This window comes from Mauremys reevesii, linkage group 1 (genome assembly GCF_016161935.1).
Source record: "Mauremys reevesii isolate NIE-2019 linkage group 1, ASM1616193v1, whole genome shotgun sequence".
Lineage (NCBI taxonomy): Eukaryota > Metazoa > Chordata > Testudines > Geoemydidae > Mauremys > Mauremys reevesii.
This window is the reverse complement of record NC_052623.1, coordinates 177751351-177767145: the sequence shown is the minus strand read 5'-3', so window position 1 is coordinate 177767145 and position 15795 is coordinate 177751351. Positions and strand designations below refer to the sequence as shown.

At 39.2% G+C, this 15795-nt stretch overlaps 1 long non-coding RNA gene across 1 annotated transcript in view; it reads right to left on the bottom strand.

Annotated features, from left to right (window-relative positions):
- The window catches only part of LOC120397821, a 37310-nt gene extending 21592 nt beyond the window's left edge, over positions 1–15718 (bottom strand). Inside the window, exon 1 of the long non-coding RNA XR_005594021.1 lies at positions 15619–15718. This is a non-coding gene — a long non-coding RNA (uncharacterized LOC120397821). The remainder of the gene's footprint in view (positions 1–15618) is intronic.
- Between the last annotated feature and the right edge of the window lie 77 nt (positions 15719–15795).

Genomic DNA, 15795 nt, shown 5'->3' with positions numbered 1-15795 from the left:
TGTCTTAGTGATTGGCTGAACAAGAAGTAGGACTGAGTGGACTTGTAAGCTCTAAAGTTTTACATTGTTTTGCTTTGGAGTGCAGTTATGTAACAAAAAAATACATTTGAAAGTTGTACTTCCACAATAAAGAGATTGCACTACAGTACTTGTAGGAGGTGAATTGAAAAATACTCTCTCTTTTGTTTATCATTTTTCAAAGTGTAAATATTTGTAATAAAAAATAATATACACTTTGATATCCATTACACCACATAATACTATATGAAAATGTAGAAAAACATGAGATTAATCACGATTATTTTTTTAATCACAACAAATTTTTTTGAGTTAATTGCAATTAATCAACAGCCCTAAATCCTTTTGCCTATCTGTTTTGAAGGCCTTTACTCTTTCTACTACTTCTAAAGCCATAAGCTTTACATATTAGGAAATTTCCTCTTCTAGAGCATCTCTCTGATGAAAAGATACCTGGGTTGTTTTTACTGTCTTTACTCGAATTTGTGAAATAAAATTTAAATCTTTCTGCACGCCAGTGCAATACCAAATCTGGTGGGCCTAATACATTCTATACATCTAAAGAGATGTAGCTTCCATAGAAGAAGCCACACAGATATGGAATTGAAGGTTTAGTAATAGTTGAACTGATAATATGAAGATTAAACCTGGCCATAACCTAAGGCACAAAATTTTGCAAAAATGCAATAATTGTTTCCGACATATTTTTAATTTTTAAAAAATTGAAATGTTAACATTTTGAAATTCAAAAATATTTGACCAACTTTAGTGAAAACCCTTATACTAAAACTGTAATCTAGACACTTCACAAAGTCTGGGAGCAAAGACGTCCTTAGATGTGAAATTTATGAGAAAGACTATTCTGTAGCTACATCTCCTTGATAGAGTGGAGTCAAAAGATTTCTTTATTGCTAATGACTTTTTCAATTTTTCTCTCTTATCTTGGGAGCTGGTGTAACCTTTAAAATGCTCAACCTTTTATTCACTTTCAACTAGAGCCATTTCAGAACAGCATTTGACACACAAGTTTTATTAAGTCATGAGGTGTTGGAATCACTATGACAATACCAGATGAATCAACTGCAATGTATTAAACATGTACCCCTGTAAGCCCACAATGTATTTTGGTTTCCCCCAGGAACAAACACTTTGTTGATGCTTTTGCAAAAGCTACAAAAATGCCCCCCAGCTGCATCAATGCTTGGAGGAACTTCATGGGGCCTGTGGTGAAAGGGGGACAGTCCCAGGAGCAAGAGAGGAGGCAATAGGTAGCTCCTCCCCCTGGAAGTCTCTGGCACCCATTGGCCAGCTGGAGGAGAGGGAAGCTGATTGGCCAGAATTCCCCAGCTCCCAAGATTTAGCCCAGCACAGGGGCCATGTAGAGCCTCTTTCAGCTCCATTCCAGCAGCCCACCCTACCCACCTGAACTAAAGATGGGAACCTGGCATGATAGATGCCACGGATCTAGAGAATTGCATGTTTAGGGAGTCAGGAAGGATTTTTTTCTCCCATGGGCCAATTGACAGAGGACCAGGGAGTTTTTTGCCTCTCTCACAGCATCTTCAAGTCACAGTGGGTTGAGTAGGAAGGCGCTTAGTACATGACTGAGGTACTGGGATGGTGTACTTTATTCATCGCAACATGCACTTGGTTTCCAGTGCAGTTATGAGAATACAATGAACCGTTCCCAGAAGTAAAAGACCTGGGACTTGGGTGATGGGCCTTGGGCTGATGTGATAGAGTGAGATATTGTGGCCTTCATGGGCTGAAGTTCCCACCCTGCTGCACCCTCTGTTCCCCTTGTAGGGGAGAAGGTGTTAGGACTCAGAGAGAGCTGAGTTATGAGGGATAGGTTGAGGAGAGCTCAGCCCTCCCCCACCTTAAGGATTATATGGTAAGCAGCACTGTAACCTTGATGTCAGTTATGGGTTGAATGGTAAGGAGCCCTGTAACCCCCACCCTGGAACCAGTTAAATGTCTGGTATAGGAGAATATGGGTGATGGGTCAGTAGGGCCCTGTGTTAAAGTTTAATAAAAGTTGCAGCCTGATGCTTTATTCCATGCATGTGTATGCCCTCATTTTGCCACATCAATGTATTTTTATCCATTGTCAGGTTTAAGAAATTACTGACTTGCATAAACCTAATATACTCTACACAGGTATATCACTCTGACTGCACTCTTTTATTGCTCCTCCTTAATTTTCTGTCATAGCCTTCCCAAGGAAATAATAGGTTTCCCCATATTAGGAGTATCCATACAGTTCAGGTTAATCAGTCATAACTACAGAAAGCTCATCTTCCCTTGGATGTTGTTGTAACATTGTAATTTGACTTTCATGAAACTGCTACCAACATTTTTCAATCTCTTCTTTGTCCAGGATTGTCAACATTTCCCTTTCCTCAGGTAATTCAGTCCTATCTCAGCATTCAATAGACTTCATCACAGCCATGATAGAGTGGAAACTGCCTTTGGTATCCAGTCCTCCAGAGCAACTCCTAAATGATCAGTACTGCCTATTCTGAAGCGTAGTAGCCTGTAGGTCTCAAAATTCTCAAGAAACCTCCTTGGAAACAAGGGTTCTTTCTGGGTCTTTAGCAATCCAGTCTTAAGCTGAAAACAAAGCTACTTCCTTGGGGCCTTTTACTATAGTAAATGCTATGAGGCCAATTTTCTCTCCAGTGACTAGCACTAGGTTAATTGGAATTGTTGGTGCAAGTCTGCATAGGTGGGCCTCTCACAACTATATAAATTGGTCTCTCAGGTGATACTGATCGACATAAAACATGCCAAGATACATTCTTGTTTGGGTTGATTTTGTACATTTTCCCTGCTGGTTATTATCCAGATTTACATTGAATGAGCAATTATGAAATTACTGATCTAATGTCTTGTGCCCAGAGTTAGCCATCTAACACATTATCAATGAGTGATAGCTCCATTTTCTTTTAGTTACAAAATGCCCAAGAAATCTCAAAGGGCTAGTCTACACTTACCTGCCGGGTCGACGCGGTGAGTTCGACTTCTCGGAGTTCGAACTATCGCGTCTAATCTAGATGCGATAGTTCGAACTCCCCGCGCGCTCCGGTCGACTCCGATACTCCACCACTGCAAACGGCGGTGGCGGAGTTGACCTTGGTGCCGCGGACTTTGATCCCGCGGCGTCTGGACGGGTAAGTAGTTCGAACTAGGGTACTTCTAGTTCAGCTACGCTATTCATGTAGCTGAACTTGCGTACCCTAGTTCGACCCCCGCCCTTAGTGTAGACCTGTCCAAAGATTCACTAACAAAAGTGAGGCTGCTTCAGCATGGAGAAACTACTAGAGGAACTACTGTAAATCCTCTGCAATGCAAAGTGCATTTGTTCTTAGTCATGTCCGATGAAAAAAAAATCTTATAGCTTGTAAGGAAGGAATATGAAGGCACAAGTCTCACTTATCAAAACGTCTGAATTGCTATGGTGATTGTTAACCATCTGTAAATAATTAATGATTATTGGGAAATCAGAATTCTTCTAGCATGAGAAAAATATTCCTTGTACAGTATAAACCATGACAACATTCACATTTTTAATTTAATTATGATTAAAGCAAACACACACAGAAGAAATTGTAATCTATATGCTACTAGCCTAATATCAGGAAGAGGGTGAGAACAGAGTGAAATTTCTTTGTATAACAAATAAAAAAATTCACAGAACTACTTTTGTAGCCAGCATCTACCCAATGTTTCTAAAAAGAAAGTGGACAATCCACTGGTCTGGTCTTCTATGTTGCTGTTCTATATTGATGTTACAGTCCCACCCTCTCCTCTATTCTTTTAAACTTTTATTCCTGTCTCTCTCATTCTTCCCTTCATCTCTGGCCCATAATTTTTAAGACTTCAGCATCCATGGCCCTATCAAAATAGGAAAGTAGGATATATTTTTAAAGCATGATAGGTAATGGGTTAGTTGTATTTTAAATACTGCTTAGCACCTAATGTAAATAAAGATAGCGGAGTTTAAAACCCTAGATTAACCAAGACCAGTTAACATGATTTAAAAACACAAATATTGTAAACACCTGCCAGTAACTATTACCAGTTTGCTAAGACACAGTGCTCATTTCTTCTATGTAAGGCGTGTAAACATTTGGAAAGAAAAATTGCTGATAAATACAAAGACAGACTTGACATCCCTGGTCTTGATAGAGTCATGTTATCTCATGTTAAAATTTTGAGCAGGGTAGATGATTCTTGTCCTGAGACCATTCTATTTCTTTCATAGGTCTGATTAGTCCATTAAGTAGTATGACAATTTTGCCCAAATAATTAATTTTGTAACAAAACAGCATTCTAGTGAGGGAAGGATAGTCTTGCAGGTAAATCATTGGATTTAGGCACTGTACTTCTACCAGTCTTATCGTTCAGGGTCATTCAAGATGTCTGTTTCTGAGTACGCCATCTCTAAGGCTATGTATCCATGTAAAATGCTACAGCGGTACAACTGCAGTGCTGCTGCTGCACCACTGTAGCACTTCAACATAGACACTTACTACAGTGACTGAAGAGGTTCTCCTGTCACTGTAGGTAATCCACCTTCCCAAGATTTAGGAAGAATGCTTCCATTGATCTAATACCGTCTATTCCAGGGGTTAGGGGCTTAACTACATCTCTCAGGGGTGTAGGTTTTTCACACCACTGAGAGACACAGCTATGCTGATGTAACTTCAGTGTAGACCAACCCTCAAATGAAGATAACACTTCCTTTCTCTCACCCTTTGATGGCTTACCTACTCACACTGTAACCATTTTGAGACTGGGGGTACGTCCATACTACCCGCCCGGGTCAGCGGGTGGCGATCGACTTCTCGGAGTTCGATATATCGCGTCTCATCTAGACGCGATATATCGAACTCCGAACGTGCTCCCATTGACTCCGGAACTCCACCACCGCGAACGGCGGTGTCGACGGGGGAGCCACGGATTTCGATCCCGCGCCATCAGGACGGGTAAGTAGTTCGAACTAAGGTAGTTCGAGTTCAGCTACGCTATTCGCGTAGCTGAACTTGCGTACCTTAGTTCGACCCCCCCCCAGTGTAGACCAGGCCTGGGACTGTCTCTTACTACTTGTGTGCACAATGACAAGCACAATGGGTCTCTCCGATCTTGGTTGGATCCTCTCAGTTCTATAACAATAATAGGAATATGAAAGAATATTTATCTTAAGTTATTTCCTTTAGAGTTAAAGCTGATGATGCAAATGCTACTTAAAACATGTTACAACTTGCACAAATGTTCTGCCTGAAAGGTCATCACAAATGGAAGCTATAAAAATACACAACCAACTAGGCAATTCACAAGTGATTCACAGTAACGTTGATGTAGATAAGACTTTCTACAATAAACAAACCCATAATGTACCATAAAGCTTTGAAAAGACAATAAAAAGAAGATCAGAATAAACAGGGATATAAACAAAGAGCACATAAAAAAAGAAATCAGAATTAAAAGATTTTGATACCACTACGCTTGTGCGACTACAAACATGAAGTGTTTCATAAATGGTGAAAGTAGTATGATTAAAGCACTTTTGAAGCAGAAAACTCATTTAGTTATTTTATGAGCTACAGACACTTACTGTAAATCATTCCTACAGTTCTATGTGGGCAACATAAGTTGCCTTGATAAGCTATGACTGATTTAAAATATAGTTATTTAATAGTACTGGATGAATTTAAAGCATCTTATAACTAGATGTGGACTGAATCAGTTAAAGAAATTAATGGTACCTCTGAACATAGTGTTTGAAGGTGCCTGGGTACTTCCTATGTGAATGTAAAAGAAAGAGACCAACTCTTAAGATACTAGCCTCTTTAACCTTCCCATAATTGTGGTACCAAGTCACAGGTGGGGTGATTTCACAAACATGTCAGCAGAAAACAAGAAAAAAAACCTTTCTATGTTATTGCTTCTAATTTACCGTATCTCTTTCTGTCATTTAAAAATAAGCATGTTCTCCACTCATTAAAAAAAAAAAAAAAACAATACAGTAGGGTTTTTTTACAGTTATGGCAGCAGATGCTATAATAATACTAAAGTAAAGTATAGATTTTTTTTGTATGTTATGTCTATTGCTATGATGATTTCTTATCACAGGAGAGTCTCTCAAAGAAGAGAGCTTGTATGTTGGGAGCCTTCTCCTTCCCCAAACCAAGGTTTTTTGTGGGGGACGGGAGGGAGAGATGGTCAATTTTTTAATCAATTCTAAATAAGCTGACAGAGAACGAGAAGACCAATGTATCACGTGCTACACTCACTGAAATAAATAAGACCTGTCTTATTTCTGAACTCTTTTCAGAATCTGACAAGCTCAAAAATTCTGCATTAAATCTAACTGAATTCTTCACGACTCTACCATTATTGAATTTATTTTTGGTATTTAAATGTAAGGCTTCCAATGTAATAATTGGAGATATACCAATCTCCTAGAACTAGAACGGACCTTGAAAGGTCATCGAGTCCAGCCCCCTGCCTTCACTAGCAGGACCAATTTTTGCCCCAGATCCCTAAGTGGCCCCCTCAAGGATTGAACTCACAACCCAAAGACATGAAGGAATTACACATCACAGATATTCATTTCAAAGAAAACAATACTGCAGAATAAATACACAGAGTAATCTAGGTTATTCAGACCAATGTCTATCTTTAGCTACTATCTATTCATTAGAATAAAGCAGAAATTCCAAAAATTCAGTGGGAAGGTTCCCCATTCAGCAAATCACTTTAGTACATGTTTAAATCCCATGTTTAACTTCATTGTCCTTAATGGACTTACTAGCTAGGAATCCAGCTTTTCTGTGTGTGTGGTAAGGGAAAATAATGGGGTAATATGTAATTAAATTTAAGAGATCATAGAACTGTAGGGCTGGAAGGGACCTCAAGAGGTCATATAGTTCATTTCCTCTCCCTTCTCTCATGGTGAGGCAGATATATTTAATCTCTAAATTATCCCTGACAGAAGCTATGGGATACTTCCTTAAAATATAAGGGGGTTTGGATTGTTTATGAAATTGGAATGCATTGTAAAACAGAAAAAAAAGTAGGATATTCTTACCAAGACATTATCTTGATTCCTTCTTGTACCCCCATCTGGCAAAAAGAACAGACCTTTTTATTTTTATAGGTGGTCTCAAATAGAGCTGGTTAGGAATTTTTTGATGAAAGGTTTAATTGGAATTTGCAGATTCATAAAAACTGAAAGTTTGCGGGAAACAAGTCTCCCATTTCAAAATAGCATTGAAAAAAAGTTTTGAAATTGCCAAAACATCCCATTTTGACATTTTCTAAATGAAGATAAGTTCCTTTATGAGTTCAAAATGACTTGTTTCAAAATTTTAAATTAAATTAAGATTAAAAAAGGTCAAAATCAAAATGAAATATTTCAAATTGTCAAAAGACAACATTTCAATTGACCTGAGTGAAATTGAGACTTGACTTTTCATCCCATTTATGTACACCTTGTACATGGCATGTTGCAGGGCCTCTACTTGCAGATCAGGCTCCTGTACCAGAAAAGGACTGGCTACAGAGCCTCCTTCTCAGAAAGCTACAACACAGATGTGTTCATTATAACAGCCTTTAATGCCCTTCCAGGTCTGGCAGAGGTCAGCTTAATAAGGCATGTTACACACAGCACCACTACTCACTGAACAAGTATAATACAGTTTATCATTTCACTGTCTCTCCCCCTTTAAGTTCTACAGCCCTGCCATTTACAAAATTTACACTATTACACTGGTTTTTAAAGTTCAGTACATATCTCTTTGTCTGTTAAGTGTCTCTGAACATATTGATTTAAACTTGTATCAATTGCATGTGATCTGGACACTGAATTCCTTTACTTTGCGACAGCTGGACTTGTCCATCCTTTTTCACCATCCAGTTTGATACAAACATGGTCACCAGCTTCAACAGCCTGCAGTTATCTGAGTGACATCTTACTAACACTTTTATAAGTTCTTTGCCTTTTTTATCTGATTTGGCTACTCTTTTCATGTCTGGCAACTTTGGAAATAGGTTCTTTTCCAAAGTTGGAACAGTAGTTCTGAGTTGTTTTCCCAACAGAAGCTGTGCTGGATTATATCCAGTAGCTGCTATTGGTCTAAATCTGTAACTCAGAAGAGCACTGGATGGATCTTCCTGCTATAGTATTTTCTTGGCTGTTAGTACAACTTTCTCAGCCTCTCCATTCATTTCTGGGTAATGTGGGCCACTAGTAATATGATCAAAATATTTCATTTGGAATTCTTACATTCTGTTAGAGTGAATTGTGGTCCATTGTCCATTACTAGTTGTTCTGGAATACTGAAGTGATGAAAAGTGAACTTCACTCTCTCAATACCACTTTGACATGTTATGTCTTTCAAGTACATTTTTATATACCTGGAAAAAATAGTCCACTATGACAATAATGTCCTCTGAATGCACATAAAATCGGCAGCTAGGCTCTTCTTAGGTCTGTCTCGTAGAGATATTTGTACACTGTATGGTTTCATGTTGTCTCTTGAAGTTATTTGTACTGGATCTCTTCTTAAATGTTCAGTATCACCACATTCTCTGTTGAGTTCATCCACTTTTCTCAGTAGGCACATCATGCAGTCCAGGTGACAAAGGTTGTTGGTCTTTGATCACATACACTTCTAAATGCACTGTTTTTATTGTTGTAAGTTGTTTCTGTGGTGAACTAGCCCATGCGGTTAAGAATACCTCCAGGGCTAAGCAAGGCTGTGTCCAGTGATTTAGGTGCTGGAAATGGTTGAAGGTGATTATAAGTCCCTTCTGAGATGACGGTCACATCTGCTCCTGAGTCAATTATAAAGGGAGTATTCTTTCCATGAAAATTCAGTTTCACTCTCCAAGCAGGCTGTGTCACACATGATAGATCCCAGCAACAATGGTTCTTGATTTTCTGTCATTGTAGTTAGCTTTGTCACTGCCTTAGTGGGGTAGCCTGCTGCAAAATGTCAGTGTGTGCATTTGTTACTCATTTTGTGCATTTGTTACATATTTCACCTTCAGCTGGATATCTTGAGCTATGAAATTTTTCACATCTTGTACATTTGTTCTAAAAGACTCTGTAGTTTGCCTGGATTTTCCTCATAACCTCAGGGTTTTTATGGTAATAACTTTTAGCATTCAAGATGAATCTGTTTATAACTACAAAGTTAGTTTTTTTATTTTACAAGTTTGTAAAGTTTGTTTTACAGTTTCACAATAGCTTTGCTATTTGGATAGCTATGGTTAGGGTTACATCGGCCTTCAATTGTAGTTGCTTTGAAAGGTTCTTGTCTGCAAGATCTATAATTAGCTTATCTCTGATATTTTCATGTTCTGCATTCCCCCCCCTCCAAAAATCATTTTTCTGTCAATGTATTCAAAGTTCTTATAAAAGATTCATAATTTCCCCTTGATTCCTGAATTCTATGGTGAAAACATGCTCTTTTCATAAACCAATTTTATCTGAGGTATAACATATGCATCAAATATAGGTAACTATGAAAGCATTCTCCCTTTGTGACTGTCTTCAGTAAAGTCAAAGGATTCAAAGGTATACTCTGCTCCTCCATAGCATAAATTAAAGATGATACCTGAATATCCCCAGTTTCCTTGGAGTTTAATAGCAATGCAGAATCTTACGTCCATTCTGTCCATTCTCAAGGTGTGTTGAAACTGAAGTTCTCTGGGGCATTCAAGAGTGGCATGTTAATGAGATCCAGAAATGTTAGTTGTTGTTGTTTGTTTCTGCTGTCTGCATCCTTTGAGGCTGTTTTCCTTCTGTTTCTGTTCTCCTCTGGCATTAGTTTACTTCTGATACCATGTCACGTACACTTTCTACACAATATCTTGCAGGGCTGCTTAATTGTAGTGTGATGCTTAAATAGTTGAGCAAGTCATTTAGATTTAAAATTTATGTACATAAAAAGATTTGTATATATACACTTCTTTACAGGAGTCAGATTTTTAGGCCATATCACCACCTGCATGTGTTATTGCCATTTAGTGGAATCAAACACTGTGTTTGTACATACAATTTCATTGTTTTACTCCCGTGGCTCCTCATGTTCAGTGGAAAGGGAACTCAGATCACAAAGCAGGCAGATGTCAAAGGATTTGCTAAGAGCTGCTTTGCAGGATTTCCATGAAAATTTGCCAGCTCAGGAACAAAAATCTACCTATGCACCTTTCACAATGGTAACATTTTACTTACCTATCAAAAATACCAAAGAATTGTTATTTGCTCTGGATGGTGAATAAGTAGAAATGTGCAAGGTTGGTCAAGTCCTCTGTCTGAATTCTCAGATGTCTCACAAGACTTCCCATGAGTTAGGTGGAGGCCTATTCAATTTAAAACTGAGCTGTGATTGACGGGTAATGTTCACCTTTCAGTGCCTCCCCAAGTCAGCACCAGCAAACTGAATAATAACAGTTTTGTCATCTTGTCATTAAATCTTGGTCAGATTTGGTCCATTGTCTTCTATAGACCAGTGGTTTTGGTTGGTTGGTTGTTGTTTTAACATGTATGTTGTGAAACCTGTATGCCCGTTCTCCTCGCCCTCCCTCTCCCCCTCCCCCCGCTATTTGGAGGATAAAGAAATCTTGAGAAATGACATGACACTAGCTGAGACAAATCAATATTTCGGCTTTTTTGAACATTTGATTACAAGATTCAGATAAGTGTGACAATGATTTTTAAGATTACTGTTGCACTCTAAGTATGCATGCACCTACACAGTATAGCAACACTCACAGAAAAGCTTTGACATATATATTCACTAGTAGATGAAGCTATTTTAACTGTACAGGTTTTTGTTTTGTTTGGTTTGTATTTTGCAGGAAGGAGGTAAAGTATTTCAGGCTTTTACACTTCCCTATTATTTTCCTGCTATATAGCCTGTCATATCTATCTTTCTTTTTTGAATTATATTTTGATCATGCACTCTATACTGCATTAGAATTTAAATTAGTTTTCTTTATTTGTACCTGTTCTAGTCCAATTACTGTTCTTTCAATACTAGCTGTCTGGTTTCAAGTACTGATTTTATAGTCCTTATGTACAAACAGTTTGTGATCAGAAGCACTATGTGAAGGATGAGAAATTGTTATTTTCAGACTATTTATTTAGTTGAACAGCTTTGTTTTTTACAAAATTGTAGCATATATTAGAACAAATAAATTTCTCCTACTTTAACGAGTGTTCTGTGCAGTGGTGATGAAAAGAAAGCAAGCTATTTAAGAGCTGTCTTGATGACTTCAAATCTTACAATTATGGGGTCTTGAGGGCAATGCATTTTGGGGAACCTCTACTCTGGTTCCCAGAGGATACAAGAAGTTAGAGTAGCTTCACTGATGGTAGGGACCCATTGGGGATGCAGATATAGATGTCAAGTGGCTAACTGTAGGTCATGGAACAGAAGGGCAAGAAAGAAAACCAGAGGAGTCTGGCATGGGGATGAGAAAGGGGAAGAGCAAAGATGACAAGAAAGTAGATTGTGGTCTGCTTGGGTATGCATCTTGAACACCAAATCTCTGTTTGCTCATCACTACTGAAGATAAAATATTAACTGTGAAACTCAAAGGAAATGCCATATTCTAGGTGGGTTTTTTAAAAATGTTCTTGCCTTAAAATAGACTTTGACAGATTATGTTTTATTGATACAATACTTTATTCTCTGCTTTCAACCCAGAAATACTGAAAGAATGCTCTTTCAAATAAATTATAAAGTAAACTTTTTACAAAACTTGTCATCAGTTCAGAAAAGCATCAAAGATAAGTGTAAAATGCAGAAGTTATGAATTTTAATGTGTTTTTTTCCTTGTTAGAGTTTGGGGAAAATATCTTTTCAGTGATTCAGTTAATTTTCCAACCTCCATGTATATTGTATATCATGAAATGTAAAGAATGTGTTTTATCTTACTCAGTTTGGAGCTGTCCTTGAGGGCAGAGTTAAGTAGATTTCATAACAACATCACTAGCCACACAAGGAAAAATGTTGCCACTTACCTATAAGGAAAAATAAAATGAAGTGTAATGCAAGAAACTCTTAGAAATGGGTGAGGAATCTTCCTTTTATTTGTAAAATGAAATGATATAAATAAGTGATTTGATAAATGAAATAATTATTCTGACCACAGAAATGTAGAGAAACTATAATAAAATGTTGTTCAGGTGGAGCATGGGTGCAGAATTGGAGGCAGGAGTGGGTGAAATTGCATGGGATGACAATTTCTGTTTTGTCAAGATGGGGATTTCTTCAGATTTTACTAACTTTTCTTCTTACTTTCCACTGGCGGATCCCCTCTGTCAGGGAACGGGGACCCTTAACAGACTGAGTTAGTCAGGACAGACATGGCTTCTGACTGGTTGGGGGTAGGGTAGGGATTCCACAGTGTACTCTGGGGTGGCTACTCTTCCTCCCATAAAAGGAAGATAGGAAGGAGCTCAGAGTATCCTGAAAGGCCTGGTCTACACTATGGGATTAGGTTGAATTTAGCTGCATTAGTTCGATTTAAAAATGACTGTGTCTACACAACCAATCCCGTTCCGTCGACCTAAAGGGCTCTTAAAATCGACCTTTGTGGTCTAGGGGAGCTGCACTAAAATCGACATTGCTGGGTCGAATTTGGGGTAGTGCGGATGCAAATCGACAGTATTGGTCTCCAGGAGCTATCCCAGAGTGCTCCATTGTGACCGCTCTGGACAGCACTTTCAACTCTAATGCACTAGCCAGGTACACAGGAAAAGCCTGTTGAAATTTTAAATTTCATTTTCTGTTTGGTCAGAGTGGCAAACTCAGCAGCACAGGTGACCATGCAGTTCCCCCAGAATCGTAGAGCATAGATTGTTTCTATGCTCCCCCTATCATCTCTGTTCCTGAAGTTATCACAGATTAGAAGGAAAAAAAACCCGCACTTGCGATTACATGTTTTCCAAGCTCATGCAGTCTTCCTGCACTGATAGGGCACAGCTTAATGCATGGAGGTATTCAGTGGCAGAGGCCAGGAAAGAATTAAGTGAGCGCAAAGAATGGAGGCAGAATGTGATGCTGAGGCTAATGGGGGAGCAAATGGACATAATGAAGCGTCTGTTGGAGCTACAGGAAAGCCAACAAGAGCACAGACCCCTGCTGCATCCACTGTATAACTGCCTACCCTCCTCCGCATGTTCCATAGCCTCCTCACCCGGATGCCCAAGAATGAGGGAGGTGGGGAAGCTTCGGGTACCCAGCCACTCCACTCGAGAGGATGGACCAAGCAACAGAAGTCTGTCATTCAAACAGTTTGATTTTTAATGTGGCTACAATAAGCAATGTGGCCTTGTCCTTCCCTCCTGCCCCACCCCACCCAGGCTACCTTGTCTGTTATCTCATTTTTTTTAATTAATAAAGAAAGAATGCATGGTTTCAAAACAATAGTTACTTTATTTTGAAGGGGCAAGGGTGGCTGGCTTATTGGGAATTAAAATCAACACAGGGGAAGGGTTTGCATCAAGGAGAAACACATACAACTGTCACACCAAAGCCTAGCCAGTCATGAAACTGGTTTTCAAAGCCTCTCTGATGCACAGCATGTCTTGTTGTGCTCTTCTAATCGCCCTGGTGTCTGGCTGCTCAAAATCATCCACCAGGTGATTTGCCTCGACCTCCCGCCCTGCCATAAACGTCTCCCCCTTACTCCCACAGATATTATGGAGCACACAGCAAACAGCAATAAATGGGAATGTTAGTTGCATTGAGGTAACCCAGGAAAAAAAGGCACAAAACAATTGTCTGCCATTGCTTTCATGGAGGGAAGGGTGACTGACGACATACTCCACACCACCCACAACAATGTTTTTGCCCCATCAGGCATTGGGAGATTAACCCAGAATTTCAATGGGTGGCGGAGACTGCTGGAACTGTGGGATAGCTACCCACAGTGCACCGCTCTGTATGTTGATGCTAGCCACAGTAGTGAGGACGCACTCCATCGACTTAATGTGCTTAGTGTAGACATACGTAATCAACTGTATAAAATCAATTTCTAGAGATTTCTTCCCCAACAACGCTTTTTTTAGTTTTTTCAATGGGAGAGGTTGATCCAAAGCTTAGAATTTAATTTTTATTATTAAAACATGAACATTGACAGTAAATTCTTTAATCAAGCAAAACACCTACTGAAGTCTATGGGAATTCTCCTTGATTAAGGGCAACAGAATTTGCGGTCTGATCCAAATCACATTGAATAGAATCTTTCCTTTAACTTCAGTGGATTTAGCATCAGATATTTGACCCCAACCTATTCACCTATTTTGAGAACACTATTTATATATAAATAAGGAAAGAAGGAAATGGAGAGCTGGAAAATATTAGAAGTCTACCCTTTAAAAGATATGACCAAGCACAATTTTTATAAACTTGCTTGAAATTTCATAGAAAGTTGGTTTTCAGAAGCATTTCAACAACTAATTACAAGTGATTTTTAAGCAAATTGTGATTTTCCTTAGCTGGTAGGTAAAAATTCTCACTCTTAAATCATAATAATAATGTTTAATAACTGCTGAGGTACACAGAATATTTATTGCACCAATATTTTTGGTGTACCTTTTTCTATTTTCTTCCTTTACAAAACAAAGTGATCAGGAAAAGACTGCACTGGAATATGCCACTGATGGAATCAACACAAGTGTTGTTCCTCAAAACTGAGACATTTAAATACATGCAAAGATAAGCATTTTTCTTGCTAGTCTAATTAAGAATGTGTTGATCACAAACTTTATACTACTCTGTCATAGTAAAATGTATTTAATTACAGTTTGTGAGCATTTACAAGGTGAGCGAGGGTCTGAGGTTTGGTGGGCAAGCAGCTGTAATTAGATGTATTATTGACTGGGGATCAAAGGCAGTCATGGGACGCTAGTACCCACAATTAACCCATGCTGTCCCCTCTCCAAAGCCCTTCTGTCAAAGTGAGAAATTGGGAGAAGTGTAATTGGGATTATGAAGGAGAAAATGATTTGGTGAAAGACGGGAAATCAGATAGTAGAAAGAAAAGGAAAATCCCCTCCCCCCCACCGCTTTTCACATTCCCTGAGCACTTTACAGCAAAGGTTAAGGTAGTAGAAAAAAAATCTTCACAAGTCTGTAACCTTTTCACTGTTGTCTCCAAGTCTTGGTGTCTCCTCTCTGCTATTCCAATCTAGCTCTTACTCTGCTCTTTCCCCATCACAGATCACCTTTATTCATGCACTCACCTGTTTATTCACCCATTCCCTCCAGTCAGTCTCATAGCCCTGTCAATCCAACCCCCATGCTCTCCTTCCAGGCTCAGTAACCCCAGTGCATGCTCCCTCAAGCGTAATCCCAACCTGTTCAGAAACCCCTTCCCAACTACATGTGTCCATAAGGCTTAACGGTACCCACCCCACTTCACTTGATGCCACCAGTTTCAGAACCTCTCCCCCTCTTCCCACCCAGCTCTGAAACTTCTACCCTCCCCTCTGATTCCTTACACTCAGAACAGCCTTCCACCTGGCACCCAACCTCCCTAGCTCAAATCATGTCCCCTCAACTCCTGACTCACTCTGTCTCAGAAACTCCTCTTTCCAGTTGCTGGGTCTGAAGCATGTGCTGAGCTTGTGTTTGTCAGTGTGTTTGTTTGTTTGGTTGTTTGAGGGACCATGTGCTCTGGCTGGCAGTTGGAGGCAGGTTTGAAAGCTCGAAGCCTCTGGTAATTGGCTGAGCCTTAATCAGTGGGCGG